Source organism: Psammomys obesus, unplaced genomic scaffold (genome assembly GCF_907164565.1).
Source record: "Psammomys obesus unplaced genomic scaffold, mPsaObe1.curated_primary_1811, whole genome shotgun sequence".
NCBI lineage: Eukaryota > Metazoa > Chordata > Mammalia > Rodentia > Muridae > Psammomys > Psammomys obesus.
Window position 1 is genome coordinate 21,227,760 of NW_026596134.1, and position 19,790 is coordinate 21,247,549.

Sequence of the window (19,790 nt, forward strand, 5' to 3'; positions counted from 1 at the left end):
GACTGAATAATAAAACAGATGTTATGGAGAGATGCTCAGTATCTTCCACTTCACTGATGCATACCAGTGAAGTGTGCGTGATACACTGGGTAATGAACTTTGTTGAATGCGAACAACTCTCTCTCTTCTGTAACACCAGAATAAGCCTTCCATTTTGCTAAGACAGGCATGAGATAGATACTTTGTCCCCTGTCTCATCAGTGGAATCAGGAGCCCTTCCAAGGGTACCACACCCCTATGCTTTCAATGAAGAAGCCCCAAAGTATTATTATTTTCCCAATCCAAAGAATGGAAGTGTGGCCTGGTGGCAGGAAGAAACACAAGTGAAGCAAGTTTTCAATGAAATTACTGGAAGCAATAATGTTTTACATTTTGAAATTTTCTCTGGAAATTTCATATAGATAGATAGGTAGATAGGTAGATAGATAGATAGATAGATAGATAGATAGATAGATAGATAGATAGATAGATAGATACATAGATAGAATTGAGATAGCCTGTGTCTGGGGCTCAAGTATAAACATAAGATTCGTTTTCAGTTGTTATTCAGTTTATATGCGAGTGCTGCAGATAACTTTAGACAGGAGATTTTAGACGGTCTGTGTATTGACTGTTATGACCTGTTACTTGTAGTCAATTGTGACTTGTCCAAATGTGGCACCAAGGTTCACTAATGCTCACACACGGTATCATATTTCAAACATGGGGTTTCTGGACTGGATCTAGCTGGATGACTCAAAATGCTATGTGTTTCATTATTATCTTGCTATAAACATGCTGACACAAATTATTTCTGGAGTCTTTTGAAATTAAATACCTGCTTCCTAAGTATTTATTTGATAGTATTTATTTGATATGGACACAATGGGTCTCATGTCTTCTCAGAAATGACAATCCAGAAAGGAGCTATAGCAGATGTAGAAAACCACCCGAAGATAATGACGTTTTCAAGTGATAAATTATGTGATCAATTATACCGACTAGGTTTATCTATGCTTTTACTACTTATTCATATTTTGACTATTATCAGTGTTAACCCTGGCTTACCAAAAGTACATTAATTGAATCTACTTATAAAAACGACAGGGAGAAAAAAATATTCTGAGATAGTTGGTCCTATTTGTTAACTTGATAGGGTCTATAATTACTTATGAGTAGAACCTTCCAGGCATGGCTTTAAAAGATGTCTAGACTAAGTTAACTGAAGTGTGAAGACACAATCTGGAGGCAGGTGAGGAGGGCTGTGGATTAAATACTGCAGAGAATGCTGGCTGAGCATCCGTTGTGATCTCCCCCAGCTTCCTGACTGCTGATATAATATGACTAGCTTGTACCATCATCATTTTGCTGCCTGACGGACTACATCTGGGAACTGTAAGCCAAATCAAACCATTTCTCCTTTAAGTTGGTTTTCAGCAGGGCATTTTATCACACAAAGGTGGCAGGCAGCTAATAAATATTTGTATTTTAAAATATGTTAAAGTCTATTTCAAGAAACAAGAATATCAAGTTCTAAACTGGGGAAGAACATTATAAATTTGGTAGCTAAAATGTACTAGGACATTGTAGCCTCCGTTTTTTTGATTTGTTTTTGTTTTTGTTTTGCCTGTTACCAGTAGCAAGTTGTTTCATTCAATAAACTTCTCAACATCCAAAGTTCATTTGGCATTAGATTTTCCTGTGTGAATCCCAGTGGACTTGATGTGATTCTTATAACTAGTTTTTTAAACATTAAACAACCATACACTCGATCTTTAGCATTCACTAAAAACCTCAGTCACTGGTCCATATCTATTGTAATAGCTAATGTATAAAAAACAGTGAAATACATTACATCAGCTGTGCAAGCAAAACATTATATAGCTTGCTTAAAAAGAACAGGCTCATTTGGACTGGAGTTTGTGTTCTATGGCATCCCTGTAGAAGTACTAAACCCTCTAAGGTGCCTGAAAACCCACTTCCCTTTTGAAAGGTCGCCTATGCGTCTTGTTTCTGTTAGAGCCATTTGTATATCAAAAGCAGCACAGAAATTTTGACTCTCTATGAGCTTCTCAATCCTTAGAGGACTCTCCAGAACCCCCACTCCCAGGATCATGTAGAGAAGCTGGGGCTATGGTATGCAAAGTTTATGTTAATTCCATATGCAAAACAATGTTTGCTCTCTCCTACCCACAAACACCCTCAAAGCTGCTCAAAATTAGAAATCTTGGTAAAAGAATTTATGCTTGATATCTCTCCATCTGTGAAGAGTTTAAACAAGTCCTTTTCTGTAGATGATCACAAATGTCACCCTTGCTTTCTTCATTCTTTATTTGGAAAACTGAAGGTTATTCAGTGATTAATGTATAAAATCACCAAAAATGCAAATCAGCCTGTGACATTTCATGCCACTTTATAAAATCTTACCCAATTCTGCCCCACGTTCATAGTGGATTTGCAACAGAGGTACCTTCCTACTCTACCAGGGAAGAATTTCATCTGCACAAAAATAATATTAAACATGCAGAGCAAGGCACAAGGCTTCACAGTTTGCAAAGCCTCTTCTGCATTCTTAGGTGAGGCCAGCAATTGCAGGAGCCAATTCATTTGTTAACAGTTTTACAGAGGTGAACACAGAAGAGGCTCAAATATCTGTCTCAAATCAGGGGCATCTACTATTAATTGCCCCTAGGAGCCTTTTTTTTTTTCAATCACGTGCCAATGCAATTACAAAACATGATTTGACAACGCAGCCAAATGTTCCATACTTAGCCTTACATGCTTCATGTCTTCTAAGACTGAAATAGAACATAAACAAAGCTACTCCCACAGTGTTGGCATGCTTGCAAACAGCATTCTGGGTTTTGGCAAGCAGATAGCTTCCCAAACTCTCTTCACTCCTGTGTGTACCCCTGCTCTGTTCAATAATTCTCAGTGTTCCACATAAAGAAGCTGTTCAAAGATAATATACAACCTTTTTAAGTGTTGTGTTTAGAAGTCATGATGGTGTTACTTTTTAAATCAACAGAGAAGAAAACCTCATTATAACACTAGCAGATAGGTTAAATAGACAGAACATCTAATTTTACAAAGCTGTTTCTTTCTCCAGGTCTGGATTCACAATGACATCATCTAAGATAATTCTGACTTTTAGATGAAACGGTTTATTCCGCAAGGTACCGGACTGTAGAAGCCTGTCCTTGGTTCTGAATTTACTAGCAACAGTGCCCTGAGGACACTCGCAGCCTAACAATGCTCTGAAATGATGTTAATTAATTGCCACCATTTTCTATACTGACAATGCCGTTTTTCCAGTTTTATGTGTTTCTTATCTTGAACGCTTTTTATAAGTAAACACAAATTTCTTGTTCATATTAAAGAAAAATGTCCAGGCTTCACATGAAACACCACGTTGTTTTAGAATTTCAAATTTAAAAATTCTTAGTTTTAAATTACAAATCACTGTTTGGAGAACAGTGTTCTGAGGAACGCTGCTCCTGAGTCCCAAGGTACAGCAGTTTGTGTTCTCTTCTCCAAGACTGCATTTCTGATGGATGGGTTCTGACTGGACTCAGTGTGTTGGTGAGAATATCAGGCTAACTTTGCAAATAATCACAACAATATAAATCTAATTCATTTGAGAAAAAAAAAACTGAAAAAAATATTACTTGAAGAAAAATAGCTATGACTGCCTTTGGGTCATTTATTTAATGCCACAGCATTTATTAAGAGCAGAATGAGGTTACCACATGGAGTCTCAACTAAGACGGGGTTTTAGGAGTGAAATCCCTGCATAGTTACTGCCAACTGAGACCAAGTACATCTGTGCCTTAGCTTCTGGTATGTCACTATTTCACCCACAATCCACAAATAATGAATTTAGGTTACTGTTTTCAACAGAGTAGCCATATACTGAGATGAAATGGATGGTGAAGTTAGAACTGTAATTATACAAATGAAGCTGTGAGGTGAGAAGAGGGGGTGTAAGAAAAGTAGTTTGGCTGAAAAGGGGGTCCAACAGACTGCAAAGTAATATACTCAGGAAGGTGTTCTAGAACACAGCTGCACATAGACATACTAGCTAAGTAGATAATTTAGACTTTTTCAAAGAGAGTAGTAAATTTTTTTTCTAGTTTACATTTCTTTCCAATATTCTGAAAACATTGGTGGATTTTTTTCTTCTAAGTTTATTAGAATTTGTTTGTTGATAACATCTCAACTCTTCCTTTTCTGGAGCATTTAGATAATAATCATGGCTATTGTTTTGATTTAGCAACTTCAAGTCCCTGATTTTATACTGATCTTTCTGCTTCCAGGCCCTCATCCAAGTCACCTGTTACTTTTTGGATGGATATCAAGGAAGTAGTATCATGTACTTGCTTAAGATTCACTTCATAGGTGTGTGTGTGTGTGTGTGTGTGTGTGTATTTGTGTTTATTTACGGACAAATCTATATGTAGAGAACTTTAGATAGATAATATAATTGACTATCTGTGATTCATTTACTACTTTGTCCATCAGGTAATTACACATAACATGGCTTTAAGAAGTCCTCAGGTTCTATGCTAATTGCATGTTTATGTGGTTTTGTATTTTTAATACAAACCAGATTTCCCTGAAATAATTTTTATTGTTGTTGAAATAGAAATGCTTTTTGGACGTGCTTCCCAGGGGAAACCTGTGAGTGCTAAATTTAACAAGAACTAGATAAATTACTGGAAGACAAGAATAGTATTAGAATAACAAATTAGTATAGCAAGTATAAACTTACATACCATATGATATGCAAAGTTTGTTAAGAAATAGTATTCCACTGCTATCCCGGCCTCTGTGTACACTGAGAACATAGACTAGAGTTCTGTGACAGTGACATGACACTTGCTCTTCTTTATGGTGTCACTATTTCTCTTTGTTCAGTCTATCAAGCACAGTGTGGAGAAAGAGTTGTGATCCTTATGACAAAAAATTGACAAAATCCTATTGAAGAATAAATGGACTATCAATGACTTAAAATATATGCTAGCAGTAGATTTGGTTGTTGATATTAAATAACAACTATCTTTTATTCATAGTAATTACTATATAGCTAATAAAAAAATAAAATAGAAAAAATTGTGGCTTACATCTGAAAAAAACCTCTTCCAGCTAATGAAAGCACAAAGCCAGGGGGCATCTCGTGGTGATTTATTCCTGAAAAGAATAATTTCTCAATTATTTTCAGAGTGAACTATAATTTTCTCTCAACCTCCCTCTGTATTTCTGTGTCTTTGGAGTGCTGTATCACACTCATTTATTCTTAATGGTAGGAAATTACATATCTGTGGCAGTGTGTGGTTTTCAAATTGCTTTCTCTGGGAGTGTTTTGTTTGGTCTGTGTTTTTGTTGTTTGTTTGTTTGATTGATTGGTTGCTTTTCCTTACCTCAGCACTCACTAAAGTTTTAATGAACTTTTTTTTGTTACTGTTTTAATTTCTTTAGAAAAGAAGACATTTCAGAGATTCAACAACTTGATGTGGTGTTAAGGGGTGGAAGTGAGAATGCATTCTGACGCTCTTCAACCTCAATTCCAATAAACCAACAGCTGTACAATGAGGAGGGAAGGATGAGTGAGAGATGAAAATGTGCAAGCAAGACCTGGGCATTGCAGAAGCAGTCACTGGGGAGGAACAGGGTAAGTGATGCAGATATTACCAACAGCCCCCAGTGAATTGGAAGGACAGCTTATTGATCTATTTTTGCCACTATGAAAATTAAAAAAAGGAAAACTTCAAAAACAATGATGAAGTGGCCTCAGATAAAGTAAAATAGAAAGCATTTAACCTTAAAAGAGAAAATTCACCCAGTTTTTTTGAGCATAACTTCCCTTTGGCAAAGAAATAAATATATTTGCTGCTTATTAAATTGAGAAACTGAAAGCAATACCTAGAAGTCAAATATGTCCTCAGGGAGTCAAATATTCTCTCAGGGAGAGCCAAGCACTGCATGCTTAGACAGATGGGGGCTCTCTCCAGATGGGGCAACCTCTTTCTCTTTCTCGAAGAAAGACCAATGAAAACTAAATAGAAATCAATCCTTCAAACAATTCGATATTCTAAGGCTCAGGAAACAAGAGCTTAATCCGAATGCTTCTGTGAACTGACCCAGTGCAGGGTCCGTAAAACACTGGCTGTGTTCAGCAACGTGGGAGTTCAGCCTTGCCTAATGTAGTCCTTCGGTATTATACCCAGTGTCACAGAACAGTGAGAGGCAGGAAGATTCACAACTAACAAAGCAACAGAATGCTTTTCTATGAAAGTCCATCATTATTTAGCTGCAATTGCTAACAAAACCAGAGAGGCCCACTCTTCATGGAGATTAGTTAACTGCTAAGCCTGTCCCCGCATATATTCTTGAAACTGATGACAGGAAAGCTTAGGATTTCCCAAGGAGAAATGAAGAAGTAACTTGCTACCACGGACGGGCATATCTTTTCTGGGTTACTTTTTGCACACCTTACTCTCCCAAAGTCTGAGTAATATAAAATGACACACAGTTTCAGCAAGCCTTCAGTAACCCTGGCAAACACACCCCACCCTCTCTAAGTTCCCGTGATAATGGTGTTTCCAGAAACATAGCACTTTGGAAATGTCACATCAGACAAGCATGAAAGACATGTATCTTTCTCATAGTACCCTAGAGCACCTCTGCTAAGGATAAAGGAGATGTTTGGTAATATTGAAATTGATCTGATAATAAAGCATGTTGGGGTACTTTCAAATTCTTCTCCCTAATGGAACTGGCTTTTCCAAAGCTCGCTGTCTTTCTTATAGTACTTCACAGTATTTTTTTTGACAGTTCAGTTGTTTACCTTTATTGTAGTTTCTAGAGTCTCATTCATTAAATCATTCACTCATTTTAAAAAAATATAACAAAGTAAAATATAATAAGAAAAAACAAAAGCTATTACATCACGGCTGAACAATACAAACCAACAGGAAAAGAGACAGAGAGCCAGTCGATCCCACACTTAGCAATTAATCCCATAAAAATACTAAAATGGAACCCATAATATGCACCATGAAGACCTGGTACAGGACCATGTCGGCCCCGCCCATGGTTCTTCAGTCTCTAGTTTCTTTTATTATTTTTATTAATTACAGTTTATTCACTTTGTATCCTCCCTGTAGCACCCTCCCTCCACCCCTCCCAATCCCACTCTCCCTCCCCCTTCTCCACCCATGCCCCTCCCCAAATCCACTGATAGGGGAGGTCCTCCTCTCCTTCGTTCTGATCCTAGTCTATCAGGTCTCATCAGGACTGCCTGCATTGTCTTCTTCTGTGGCCTGGTAAGGCTGTTCTCCCCTCAGGGGGAGGTGATCAAAGAGCCGGCCAATGAGTTCATGTCAGAGACTGTCCCTGTTCCCATTACTATGGAACCCACTTAGACACTGAACTGCCATGGGTTACATCTGTGCAGTGGTTATCTCCCTTAAGGTCTTTGGTTAGAATATCAGTCTCAGAAATGTCCCCTGTGCCCAGACTTTTTGGTTCTGTTGCTCTCATTGTGGCACTCCTGTCCTCTCCAGGTCTTACTATTTCCCACTTCTTTCATAAGATTCCCTGCACTCTGCCCAAAGTTTGGTTATAAGTCTCAGCATCTGCTTTGATACCCTGCAGGGCAGAGCCTTTCAGAGTCCCTCTGTGGTAGGCCCCTGTCCTGTTTCCTGTTTTCTCCCTCTTCTGATGTCCATCCTCTTTGCTTTTCTGAATGGGAATTGAGCGGAGGAATGAATACAGAAATTGTGGTACATCTACACAATGGAATAGTACTCAGCAATAAAAGACAAGAAAATCATGAAATTTGCAGGCAAATGGTGGGGACTGGAAAAGATCATCCTGAGTGAGGTATCCCAGAAGCAGAAAGACACACAGGGTATATACTCACTCATAAGTGGATATTAGATATATAATATAGGATTAACATACCAAAATCTGTATAACCTAAAGAAGCTAAACAAGAAGGAGGACTCTGGCTAAGATGCTCACTCCCCATTCAGTCTCTAATTTCAATAGTAACGTTAACAGTGGGATTAATGCCCATGTCAGCTCTGTGAATGAATGACTCCTAGTACACAACATAGTATTATAAACCCGCAGAGTGCACAGAATGACCGCTGTGCACATTTACTAGTGTGATCCCGGGAGGCATCACACTGGCATGGGTAACTTGGGCATCTGAAATTCATTCTCTCTCTCTCTCTCTCTCTCTCTCTCTCTCTCTCTCTCTGTGTGTGTGTGTGTGTGTGTGTGTGTGTGTGTGTGTGTGTGTGTTTGAGACCAGAAGCCTTTCTCTGTGGCTTGTACATAGCCATTGCCACCCGTGCTGTCAGCGCGTGCTGACACATGAGTGGCACCAGATTAGCACTGTACCCATTGGTCCTAGCTGCCTCTGTTTGTGAAGATACTAGACATGTAGGATTGGGAGTTTCTTTGATGAACCCAATTTAATCCATTTACAGCTTCAGAGAGTCTATCTCTAAACAAAGACTACAGATTTTTTTTTTTTTGCTACCTTTGGGGGTTCTTGGACCAATCACCATGGATACTAAAGGATGTCTTGGCATGAATTTATGAGATCACGATTCAGTGCCTAACAGCTACTGTCTCCATTTTAATGATCAGACAAGTCAACCTACAATATGCCCAGGAATAATTATACCACACTCATAAAGTTGTGGGTTCTGAAGGTCAGCCTCCACTACTAGCTTTTTACCAGAGATTATCTCACAACCGACATAATTTAACTTTCCTAACCACACCGCTTCTTACTTAAGGAAGCAGAGCTGGTCCCAGGAAATTGCACAGTATTTGGGTTCAATAAATTAAATATTAAGCTTTATTGTCAAACAAAACGAAAATCCAGAGGATGGGGCTGCTTAATTTATCTCTTCGTCAACAATTGTGAGAGCTTGGAAAATAAATATTACTGAGTGAATCAATAAATTTTGGGCTGCCTCTTTGTACATATCTTCACATTGCCATTCAGGGATGGAGAAGAACTGCAAATAGATGAAGAAGAAGCCACAGTGCCCATTCATTCAGCTCAGCATGGAATTATTTTATAAATACTCATCAATTAGGGTTTATAACAGCACCCAAGATCAAGTAGCACATAATGTTCAATTTATAAAAGAAAACTACCCACACAAACATTTTAGTGATTTTTCTTCAGTGTGGGTTTTGGCAGGCTCAGATAATAAAAATCACACCCATTTTGTTTCAGATTGTTTTCTGTTACCTCTTAGTTCCTAAATCACACCTCAAATTCTTTTCATTGGAAAAAAAACCCCGTAATAAATAAATACACCTCAGCTCTAAATTCATAGGGTTATGTGGGAGAGAATAATATGATCTCCATTTATCTCATAGAGCATTAACTAACAGCAAAGACCATATCTACAGGTCTGTTAGGAAATTAGAGATGAATGAGATGAAAAGCAAAAATGATGATGCGGTAATTACTTATCATCCTCTTTCTGTAGAGTTATTTTTCAGAATACAAGGCTTCTGATAGTATCTTTAGGGACCAGGTTAGGAGAGAGGGGAAGTTCAAACTCCCTTACTTGCCTCCATTTCTTCTTTAATGTGATGGCTTTGAAATGTCTTTCCTGCAAGCAATCAAGGGGTCTCTATTTCTCTGGAAGGGAAATACAGATGAAAAGCAGTAGCTTTGATTGAAATATCTGATTTATATAGGCTTCACACTTTCTAAAGCCAGGGGCTATGCAAAGACAATTTTGGTGTTTCTGTGGCTCCAATTTATAAAACAGGATTTTCCTGAAAACGTTGCCTAACATTTTTGAAGGGTAATGACTCTGAATTGCAGAAGATACACTTTAACTATTGAAACCATCTTAGAGTTAGGAAGGAGGAAGGCATGTGAACCATTATGGTTCATGTTCCTTGCTACATAATACAAATTTATCTTCACTGTGCCTCAGTTTCTACATGCTTGAAGTGGAGATAGGGGCTCATAAGTTTCCTGTGCTGGCTGAGGAGCTACTTGGCAATTGATGGAGGCTGGTGAAGGGATAGCATTTTTCTTTTGTGGTATAGCTATTGGTTGGTTTCTTATGCACCAGCTAATGATTCCATACCCATTCACGTTTGGGCAACATTAATTGGTTGCAGTAGATACTGAAGAAGAAAAAGAAAAGAAGAATATTTAGATAAAAAGTTGAGATGAAAACTTGTTAGAGCTGGTGCAGGGGGAGTTGGAGGAGTGACGAGAAGTAGATATAATCATAATACATTGTATACAGGTATGAAATACTTTTCCTACCTATTAGTCTTAACAAGTTGTAATGAAGATCTCAGTAGGACATAGAGAAGCCTGGCTACATCATGCACTTGCTGTACAAAGATGAGGACCAGATCCCCAGAACCCACACCAAAGATAGGTATGGTGTGTGTGTCTATGCAGCAGGGAAACAAGAAATAGCATTTTCTAAACTTTAAGGAGACAAGAGAGAGCATGATCTGCTGGCTTGTTGGCTAAACAGTCCAGTCCAATTGATGAACTTCATGGTCAGTGGGGTACCCTGTCTCTCCAAGATGTAAAGTGATAAAAATATTCAATATTCACTTCTGAATTCCACATAAACATACACACACACATACCCACATATATGTACAACTACAGGACGCATAGATACATACATATTACTATACACACATATATACACACACACAAACAAATAGCATAGTCAATTAAACTAAAATAACTTAATATTCTTATTCTATCAGGGACAGCTCAACATGAAATGACACCCCTTTCATCACTGTGTCTGCCCCGCACATCTGTTTTAATATAGGTACAAGTCTCTTTATATGTAAGCTATTTTTTTTATCAAACCAACTATTCAAATGAAATTATCAGCCATAAAATACTGTACTCTACACATATCAGGGCCATGGCTCCTTACTGAAACTTTTAAAACATTTTTGAAGTGATAGGTAACCCCTGATGAGTCTCGCAGGGGCTGACAAGCCAAGGAACAACACATGCTGGTGAAATGGTTTGAGTAGGCATGACCATATCGAGAGCTCAGGAGTATCCTCCAAGAGAAGGAAATTCTCATTAGGATTTTTGTTTGGGTTTCACGTGTGTTTTGTTAAGCAGAATCACGTTTCCCCAGCTAGCTTCAGTTCTTGATCCTCCTGCCTCTACTTACCAAGAGCTGTAATTTATATGTGTGTGTCACCATCTCAGCTTCAGTATCTCATGTATGTTTCATATTGGGACATGTGGTATTCTGGTTGTGTTCTTTTGGCAAATGCTTATGGATTTTGTAGTGAGTGCGTATAATGGACATGTGAGGTTGAGGAGGAAGTAACATCTTCAATGATGGAGGCCCTCGCCTGACACTCATCCAATATGTCTTGACTTGGGACTTCTTGGGTACCAGACGTATAAGATGCAAATTTCTGTTGCTTACCCAGATAATTAGTACAGACGGCTTTGTTTTAGAAGCCCACGTGAACTAAAATACTAAAGAATCCAATATACTATTCCCCTCTTTCTGAGATTAATTTTTAAGTCATTGTACAAAGAATTGGACCTCACTATAGTTCTTATTCACCCCCTCTTCTGTTGCCTCCCTGTCTCCACCCTGTTCTTCTTTGCTTGTCCTTAGTTTTGATCAGGGTTCCTCTGATTGCATGTTTCATTTATTGCACCATGCCCTCACCTGCCATCACCTTTTAATATACCTTCATTCTTTTTCATGGTTCCCCTTCCTAACCTACACATGCCAAGAGATGATAAACACACAACAACAACAACACCAAAGCAGCTTAGATAATTTCGCTCATGAATATTCATACAATTTTGTGAGTAAAGTCAAGGGTGCATTAAAACTTGATTCCAGGACTATTAGAAGTAAGTGCATTACAACATTAAAGGTATCTAGTCACCATAATTTATTATTTCACCTAATTAAAGTAGAATTAGAATATAATTTTATCTTGGATTTAACAAAATCCTACAGACATTTCTTCCCAAACTTTAATTAAAACAGGAATGAAGCAAAGTGTTTAAAATATGATAGTAACTATCCATGCCAACCAACACCACACCAAGGAATAAAAGGTGCATATAGCCTTTGACAGTAAGATCGGGAGACAGAAGTGTTCATGAGTACAGTATTTTCAGGCATTATTTCTGTGCTCTTATTAAAACAGTAAAGCAATAAAATAAAGCAAGCTGTAAATACTGGGAAGGATCATAAGTTTTACAGGATACACAAGTAAATGCCTGCATATACCGAATCTTCAAAGTCTATTAAAGCAGTAAAAACAAATGTTAAGTTGATGTAAGATTTGCTACAAACATTCAAATCTATAGCTCACCACCCTCTCAAAGTTTATGCAATGATTCCCACAAGGGGAATAGGACCATTTGATAGAAAAAAAAAAGGGCAGTCTTTTATTGGAAAATTTAACGTACATGTGAAAAGAATGGCTCTGGGTACTTGATTTACTTATATTATCAATTAGTATCCAGATTATATATGGAAATACAGAGACAAAACCCAAAATAATCCACTTAGAAAATGGGAAGGGTTGAAGGGTTGAAGATGTCATCCAGTGGTAGGGCATCTTCCGCAAGTTTGAGGCCCTGGGTTCAATCTCTTGCAATGCCGAAGAATAAAATAATAATAATAATAATAATAATAATAATAATAATAATAATAATAACCAGATAAATAGATGGCCAATGGAGGCATGAAAAGACATTTTACATAAGTAACTGATACTGCAATGCATATCAAAAAAGCCTACATTGAAATATTTCTTTATAAGTACTAGGAAGTAAGTGGTGCATATTTTTGTGTTGTTGGTAAAAATTTGCAGTGCTGTAGCCTCTGTGGGAAAATGTATGGGAGAAACTTCAACACACACACATACACACATTCACACATATTATTATCTGGTCTATTTAGTCCATATCCAGCTTTATGCTGTGATGAGCCGAAAACAGAAACCAAACTGTTGTTTGGCTTTGTGTACCGTTACTCATAACAACATTATTCACAGTATTGAGAACATATGGGAAAACCCCAAATATCTATTGATTAAAAGGAACAAAATGTGATCTACAGATAGGTGAAATACTAGTCAGCTTTAAAAGAAATGTAATTGTGGCACATGTGAATGAGCCTTGAGGATATTGAAATAAGAGAAATAGGCTGAGTAAAACAAGCAGGCACAAATCATATAGGTTGCCTAGAATATTCAAATTCAAAGATATGGAAAGGAGAGTGGTGGTCTTTTAGCCTGGAGAATGAGAAATGGGCTGAAAAAGAATTACAGTTTGGGATGCTGGAGAAGGTTTTGGAGGATGCCATTATAGTCCCATTGGATGGTGCACTTAAAATGGCTGAAATGGTAAACTTTTGTTGAGTGTACCTTATCATAATAGAAAGTAAATGGAGTACCATAACAATAACAACAAAAAAGACACAATAAAAGCAATTTAGAAAATATCTTGACAGAATCAGCAAGGAAGCCAAACAAAGAAAATCTACCAACTATAAATTGGAAGGGCATAAAACATTTTTATATGTAGAAGTCACATGGGAGGGGCACGTGTGTAGAAATGGGAGGGAGGGTGGGATTGGGAGGGGAGGAGGGAAGGGGCTACGGAGGGATGCAAAGTAAATAAAGTGTAATTAATAAAAATTAAAATAAAAAAATATTTAAAAAAAGAAGTCACATGACAGTAATGGATAAGGACAATAGGAATCTATAAACTACCTCATTTTTTTTTTACTTTTTTTTGTTTCTTTCGTTTTTGTTTTTTTTTTTTTTTGTATTTTATTTTTTTCTTATCAGTTACATTTTATTAACTCTGTACCCCAGCCGTGTCCCGATCCCTCATTCCCTCCCAGTCCCTCCCTCCCTCCCTCCTCTCCACCGTGCCCCTTGCCAAGTCCACTGATAGGGGGGACCTCCTCCCCATTCATCTGATCCTGTTTTATCAGGTATCTTCAGGACTGGCTGCAAAGCCCTCCTCTGTGGCCTAACAGGACTGCTCCTCCCTTGGGGGGTGGGGAGGCCAAAGAGCCAGTCATTGAGTTCCTGTTAGAAATAGTCCTTGTTCCCCTCACTATGGGAAACCAATTGGTTACTGAGCTACCACAGGCTACCTCATTCTTTAAGGTACTTCTGAACAGAGTCTCCTTGTTTTCTGAAGTCCATAAAGAAAGATAACTGTGTAAGAGCTGCCAAGAAAAATTTACGGTGAAGAATAAGAAAACTGGAAGTTTCAGGGCATGCCTATAAGCTCAGGAGGAAGGCATACCAGGACTACCAGGAAGATTGTCGCAATCTTTCTGTCTCATCTACAAGGGGAAGGTCAACCAACCAGCAGAACCCAGTGAGACCTTATCTCAAAACAACAGTAACAGCAAACAGAACAAGAGAAGACAAGGCATCAGTATTTAGTAAATGAACGAGAATCAGACTGCTCTCTCGTATGTAAACAAATTACAACAGGGCAGACTTGAGAATGGAGGATGAATTCATAGCTACCTGAGAGTAAGTCATGGGAGGATATTCCAATTAGAGATCATGAGCAAAGATGGATAAAGCACCGCATAGTGTATTTGGGAAAGATAGAATAACCTCTTGTGTCTTACTGGATATGTTAGTGTGTTCCTTAAAGTGTCTTTATGTTTCTAACAGAAGTTGATTAAATTAAATAATCAATTAAAGAGCACGGATACAATGGCCAACATTTAAAAGTAAATCTTTCAGAAAATAAAGGTTTTAGAAAATTTATTGCCTTCTAATATCAAAATTGTAACAGGAGAGTTTTAGTATTTTCAAAGTTAACAAAATACAACTTTGGTCAGTGGCTTGAGAAACACCATGTCTTCTGCTGTGTAGAAGAGAAAGTATACTTTCAAAACTTATGAGCCTGAATATATTTTTCCTCCTTGAAGTTGCCTCTATGGAGTGTTCTGTTACTATGACAAGAAAAATAACTAAGAAATAAGTGCATAATCCTCACTTTTAAAGATTTTCCTCTGATCTATCAGGCCCTGGAGTGGAGCTCTTTTGACACCTGCTCCTGGCCGTAAGCTTTTATTCATGAAGTCACATTGCAGGTCTATAAAAATTCATTTCCCGCCTCTCATCTTAGTGCTACTATGATAACTTTAGCGTTGATTCAACAGCAACGATATGACATGCTACAAATAAGCAGCAGTCACTTCCATCAAAGCCTGAAGATTTGTTATGATGGATATATTCAGATATACCGGCCTCTTTTTAGAAAATGCAATTTTATGGAAAAATACAAGATAATTGGTCCTTAGCTCTTGCAATAAACTCAGATGGCACCTGCCGTATTTAAATTAATACAGTGCTTCTCTCTGTTAGATTAGACCTTCTGATTGAGTCAGTCATGTGAAAAGACTGACACAGCTCACGTGGGCTTGGATTGTAGGCTGCTTTTTGATGTGGGTGCTTTAAAAAAAAAATGTTGTGATACTTGTCCATCCAGTAAGAAAGGAAACGGAAAGTTCTTTATTCCGCCACATATCCAGGCTGTCCTTATCTCTCCGCCTCAGCTTTTGCTTCACATTGTGCAACATAGGTGGCAGGCTTTATTGGGCACCAGAAGATTCTCCAAGGCAATGACGTCAGATCTGAAGCCTCCGCACGAACACTGGATCTGCTTACCAGGCAGCACACACACATGGCCCTTGAGGATTTATTTTATTTCCCACTGTCCCCAATTCCTCCTATTCAGGCCACCCCCATGCACATTAAGCAGAACCGAGATTCACTTTTTTTTTTTTTTCTAATTTCACTTAGTCCAGTAGCAAGAACGAAGCAGACTCCGCTGAAGGTAAAGGGCAGTGGGTGGCGCCGCGCAGTGGGACCACTCACTTCCTGGGAACGCTTGACTGATGAGTGAAGATCTTCCTGTGGGGCCGAGTCTAAGCTCTAAGAATCCACCAGCACTAGAAGAATTCACGTCACATGGCTGGTGTGACCTTTTGCATGAGGTGAACTTGTTTTCGGGGAGATCAGTGCTCTTGTTATTACCAGGGACTTTCCTGAAGCTACTACATCCTTCCATGTATGGTGACACTTGTACTTTAAAGCAACCATTTCTCTTAAAGTCATAACTTTTTGAAGGAAGTTCACAAGACAGCACTGGTTCACAAAGACACGTCATCTATGCCAGGGACAAAGCCGGTCATAGATGATACCTTATTAACTCATTTGCTTTTCCACTGGTTGATATTGAACCCAGTGCATTCAGGATGCTAGGCAAGAATTCTGTCTCTGAACAGAATTCCTGTTTCTACTTTTACTTTGAAATAAGTTCTCAGTAAATTATGCAGGTTTTCCTAAAACTTATTTTCTCTGGAGTTAGCCTCCGGGGGATTTTGGATTATAGGAATACAGCACCACATCCAAATACTTTATACACATAAACCCATCATAAGCAGCCATAGACTGTTTCTAGCCAGGCTGGAGCACAGGGTTTCTTGTATGTAGAACTGTTATGTGCCTCAAGCCTCAAGTTGGTCAAGACCCGTGCAAGGCACAACAAATCATATATGTTAACTATGAAAAGAAAATCCAGAAAGCCCCTTACTTTTGTCTTCAGTTATGCATACAAACACAGAGGCCCTGTGGGGTTGCGGAAATCCGTACACAGTCACAGTTGATGACTGTCAGAAAAAAATTAGAATGTTTCCATCCCGACTATGCGTAGGAGCTCTTGGAACTCTGTATTCTTAATAGAGGTTCAAGAAGAGAGGCTTAAGGGAATTTCATTGATTCTCCTTAATTTTAAAAATATTATTAGACATATAGTATAGGATAAACATACTAAAATCTATATACCTAATAAAGCTAAGCAAGAAGGAGGACCCTGGGTAAAATGATCAATCATCATTCAGAAAGGCAAATGGGACAGGCATCAGAGGAGGAAGAAAACAGGACAGGAGCCTACCACAGAGAGCCCCTGAAAGACTCTACACAGCAGGTTATTAAAGCAGATGCTGAGACTCATAGCTAAATTTTGGGCCGAGTGCAGGGAATCTTATAAAAGGAGGGGGAGATAGAAAGACCTGGAAGGGGCTGGAGCTTCACAGGGAGAGCAACAGAACCAAAAAATCTGGGCACAGAGGTCTTTTCTGAGATGGATACTCTAAATAAGGACCATGCATGGAGATAACCTAGAACCCCTGCACAGATGTAGCCCATGGCAGTTCGGTGTCCAAGTGAGTGCCCTAGTAAGGGAACAGGGACTGTCTCTGACATGAACTCAGTGGCTAGATCTTTGATCACCTCCCCCTGGGGGGGGGGCAGCTTTACCAGGCCACAGAGGAAGAAAATGCAGCCAGTCCTGATGAGACCTGATAGACTAGGAACAGATGGAAAGGAGGAAGGAGGACCTCCCCTATCAGTGGACTGAGGAAAGGGTCATGGGAAAAGAAGAGAGGGGGTGGGTGGGATTGGGAAGGTATGAGGGAGGGGACTACAGCTTGGGTACAAAGTGAATACATTGTAATAAATTTTTAAAAATTAAAAATATACTCAACTACCAATTTATAAATTTTATTGTTCTAATTATATGATGCTAATATATATATACATATATATACACAAATACTCTATATAATGCTTACATCAAGATTATATTCTTTAACCCATTTCTTTTTAGACTAAATTTAGCTGTGTAATAGATAATATGCTGTTATTCACTCTGCTGTTTAAAAAATCCCAAGACATTCCTGCTGTCTAGCTGAAACTTTGTGTGCTTTGATCTATACTTGTTTTATCTCTGTCAACCTCAAGCGTATGGTCAACTCTTCTACATATACCTCTATGCCTTGAACGGCTTTAGATTCCGTATATATGTGAGTCAATCAAGTTTAATTCACTCCCAATATCCCCCCTAATGATATTGCTTGGGTAGCAAAACTAAATATGGAACAGTTTTATTGAGAAGGGTGAATGGAAAATGGAGAGGAGAGGAGAGAGGGAGAGAGACAGAAAGAAGAAGAGGAGGAGGAGAAGGAGGGAGACGTATAAAAAAGATAGAAGGAAGATGACATATCTCAGCTCAGCCAGTATACATTTTCTGTGCTTATTTATTGTGAAGATACTTTACTGGGTATAGAATCATTCACATCTTTATATTTGAATACATGGGATAACACATAATAAATGAAGGAGTCCTGTCCTTATTCATTGGTCTTTGTCTATAGGACATGAAGGCACAATAAGTAAAAATTCTTAAATAATTTGTAGGTTAATCACTAAAACATCTGGGTTGAAAAAGAACTTTTTGTACACCACAGAAAAAGATATATTCAGGCATCATGTTTTGTTTTTTGTTTCTTCAAATCTAACAGTTTTTACTAAAGGGGAATACATGATTGGAAGTGACACTCCACAGGTCTGCCCAGTCCCCATAAACATGAGGGTGACAAGACAGAGTGTTTCCCCTAGAGGAGGAGGAGAAGAAGGAAGAGGGGAGGAAGAGGAGAAGAAGGAAAAGGAAGAGGAGAAGAAGGAAAAGGAAGAGGAGAAGAAAGATTGGGAGGGGCATGCCACAACCCGGATGGGTCTCCTTGAGAAGCAGTGCAGCAGCGAAGACAAGTATAATGGCTGTTTAATCATATTCACTGTGAAGTGCTGATTCTTTAGACTCTCATGACATTCATGAATGATGTAGGAGCTGGCTATGATGAATGTACCATGATTCCTCAGGATAGAGCTTTTCAGGGAATTTATGCCCCTCCCCCAGGACAAAAGGGCTCCTGAGCTCAGTTATCATTTGTTCTGGGAGAGAATTTACAGTCTTTTCCCAGCAACTCCTTTTTACCCTACTCAATAAAGCGCTTATTTTGATATACTGGCGGTGGTTGTTCAAGAACAACGGTATCCTTGGAAATCCATGCACGGTGAGCAGCCTTCCTGCCTCGCTTTCTTCCTCTGTTTGCACTTTTGTCATTTTCAGTTCCTGTAAGGTAAAGAGCTTTCATGCCAATCTTCAAGCCATGTATCTCTTCATCTGGCCAGTGGCATACATACACTTATACTCATCCATCCATTGGTGAATATGAATATATATGTACCTATATATGTTCAAATGTGTATAGATACACTTAACAGATAAAGATATTGTTCTTGAATATCTGAAAACTCAAATGCTGTTTGGATTCATTGTTACAAAAAGAATTCTGGAGTGTCTGGGCTATTAACATGCTGTTCGGTAGCATGCTACCTGCCTGCATACACTTGCTCACCCATAGTAAATAGTTGATATTTACTATGAAAATTTATTGAGTTCCTACTTACTATTAGTTATTACTATTACTATTAGTTATTACTATTAGTGATATCTGGAAGTTTTAAGGGCTAATCAGGCATGATGAGAAGATGGTTGTGACATAAGCAGTTTCACACCAGCACCTGAGTGCCAGAAAAATAAGCTATGCGCTCCATGAAGGAAGAAAGGTCTCTCTCTCATCAGAGGGGATAATGGCAAAATAGTGAGTTGCAGAGTGTTTGGCATGCATGGGGACAGTAACAAAACCGGTGTGTTCAAGGTGAAGAGTGCAAAGAAGGGAGTGTGGGAAAGATTGTCTGTAAGACAAGAGTACATACCTCTTGGAAGTAAAGTTTCACACCAGACATGCATAGGTGTCTATAAGCCCTTTTTAGATGGTTCAAAAAAGTATGTGTGTATATATATATATGTATGTATAATGTATATGTATAAATATATATGATTT

The 19,790-nt window shown here is 38.5% G+C and overlaps 1 protein-coding gene across 4 annotated transcripts in view; it reads right to left on the bottom strand.

Annotated features, from left to right (window-relative positions):
- Nrxn3 (neurexin 3) overlaps positions 1-19,790 on the bottom strand; it is a 1,537,891-nt gene that overhangs the window by 354,879 nt on the left and 1,163,222 nt on the right. The gene's annotated exons all lie outside the window — the stretch shown is intronic.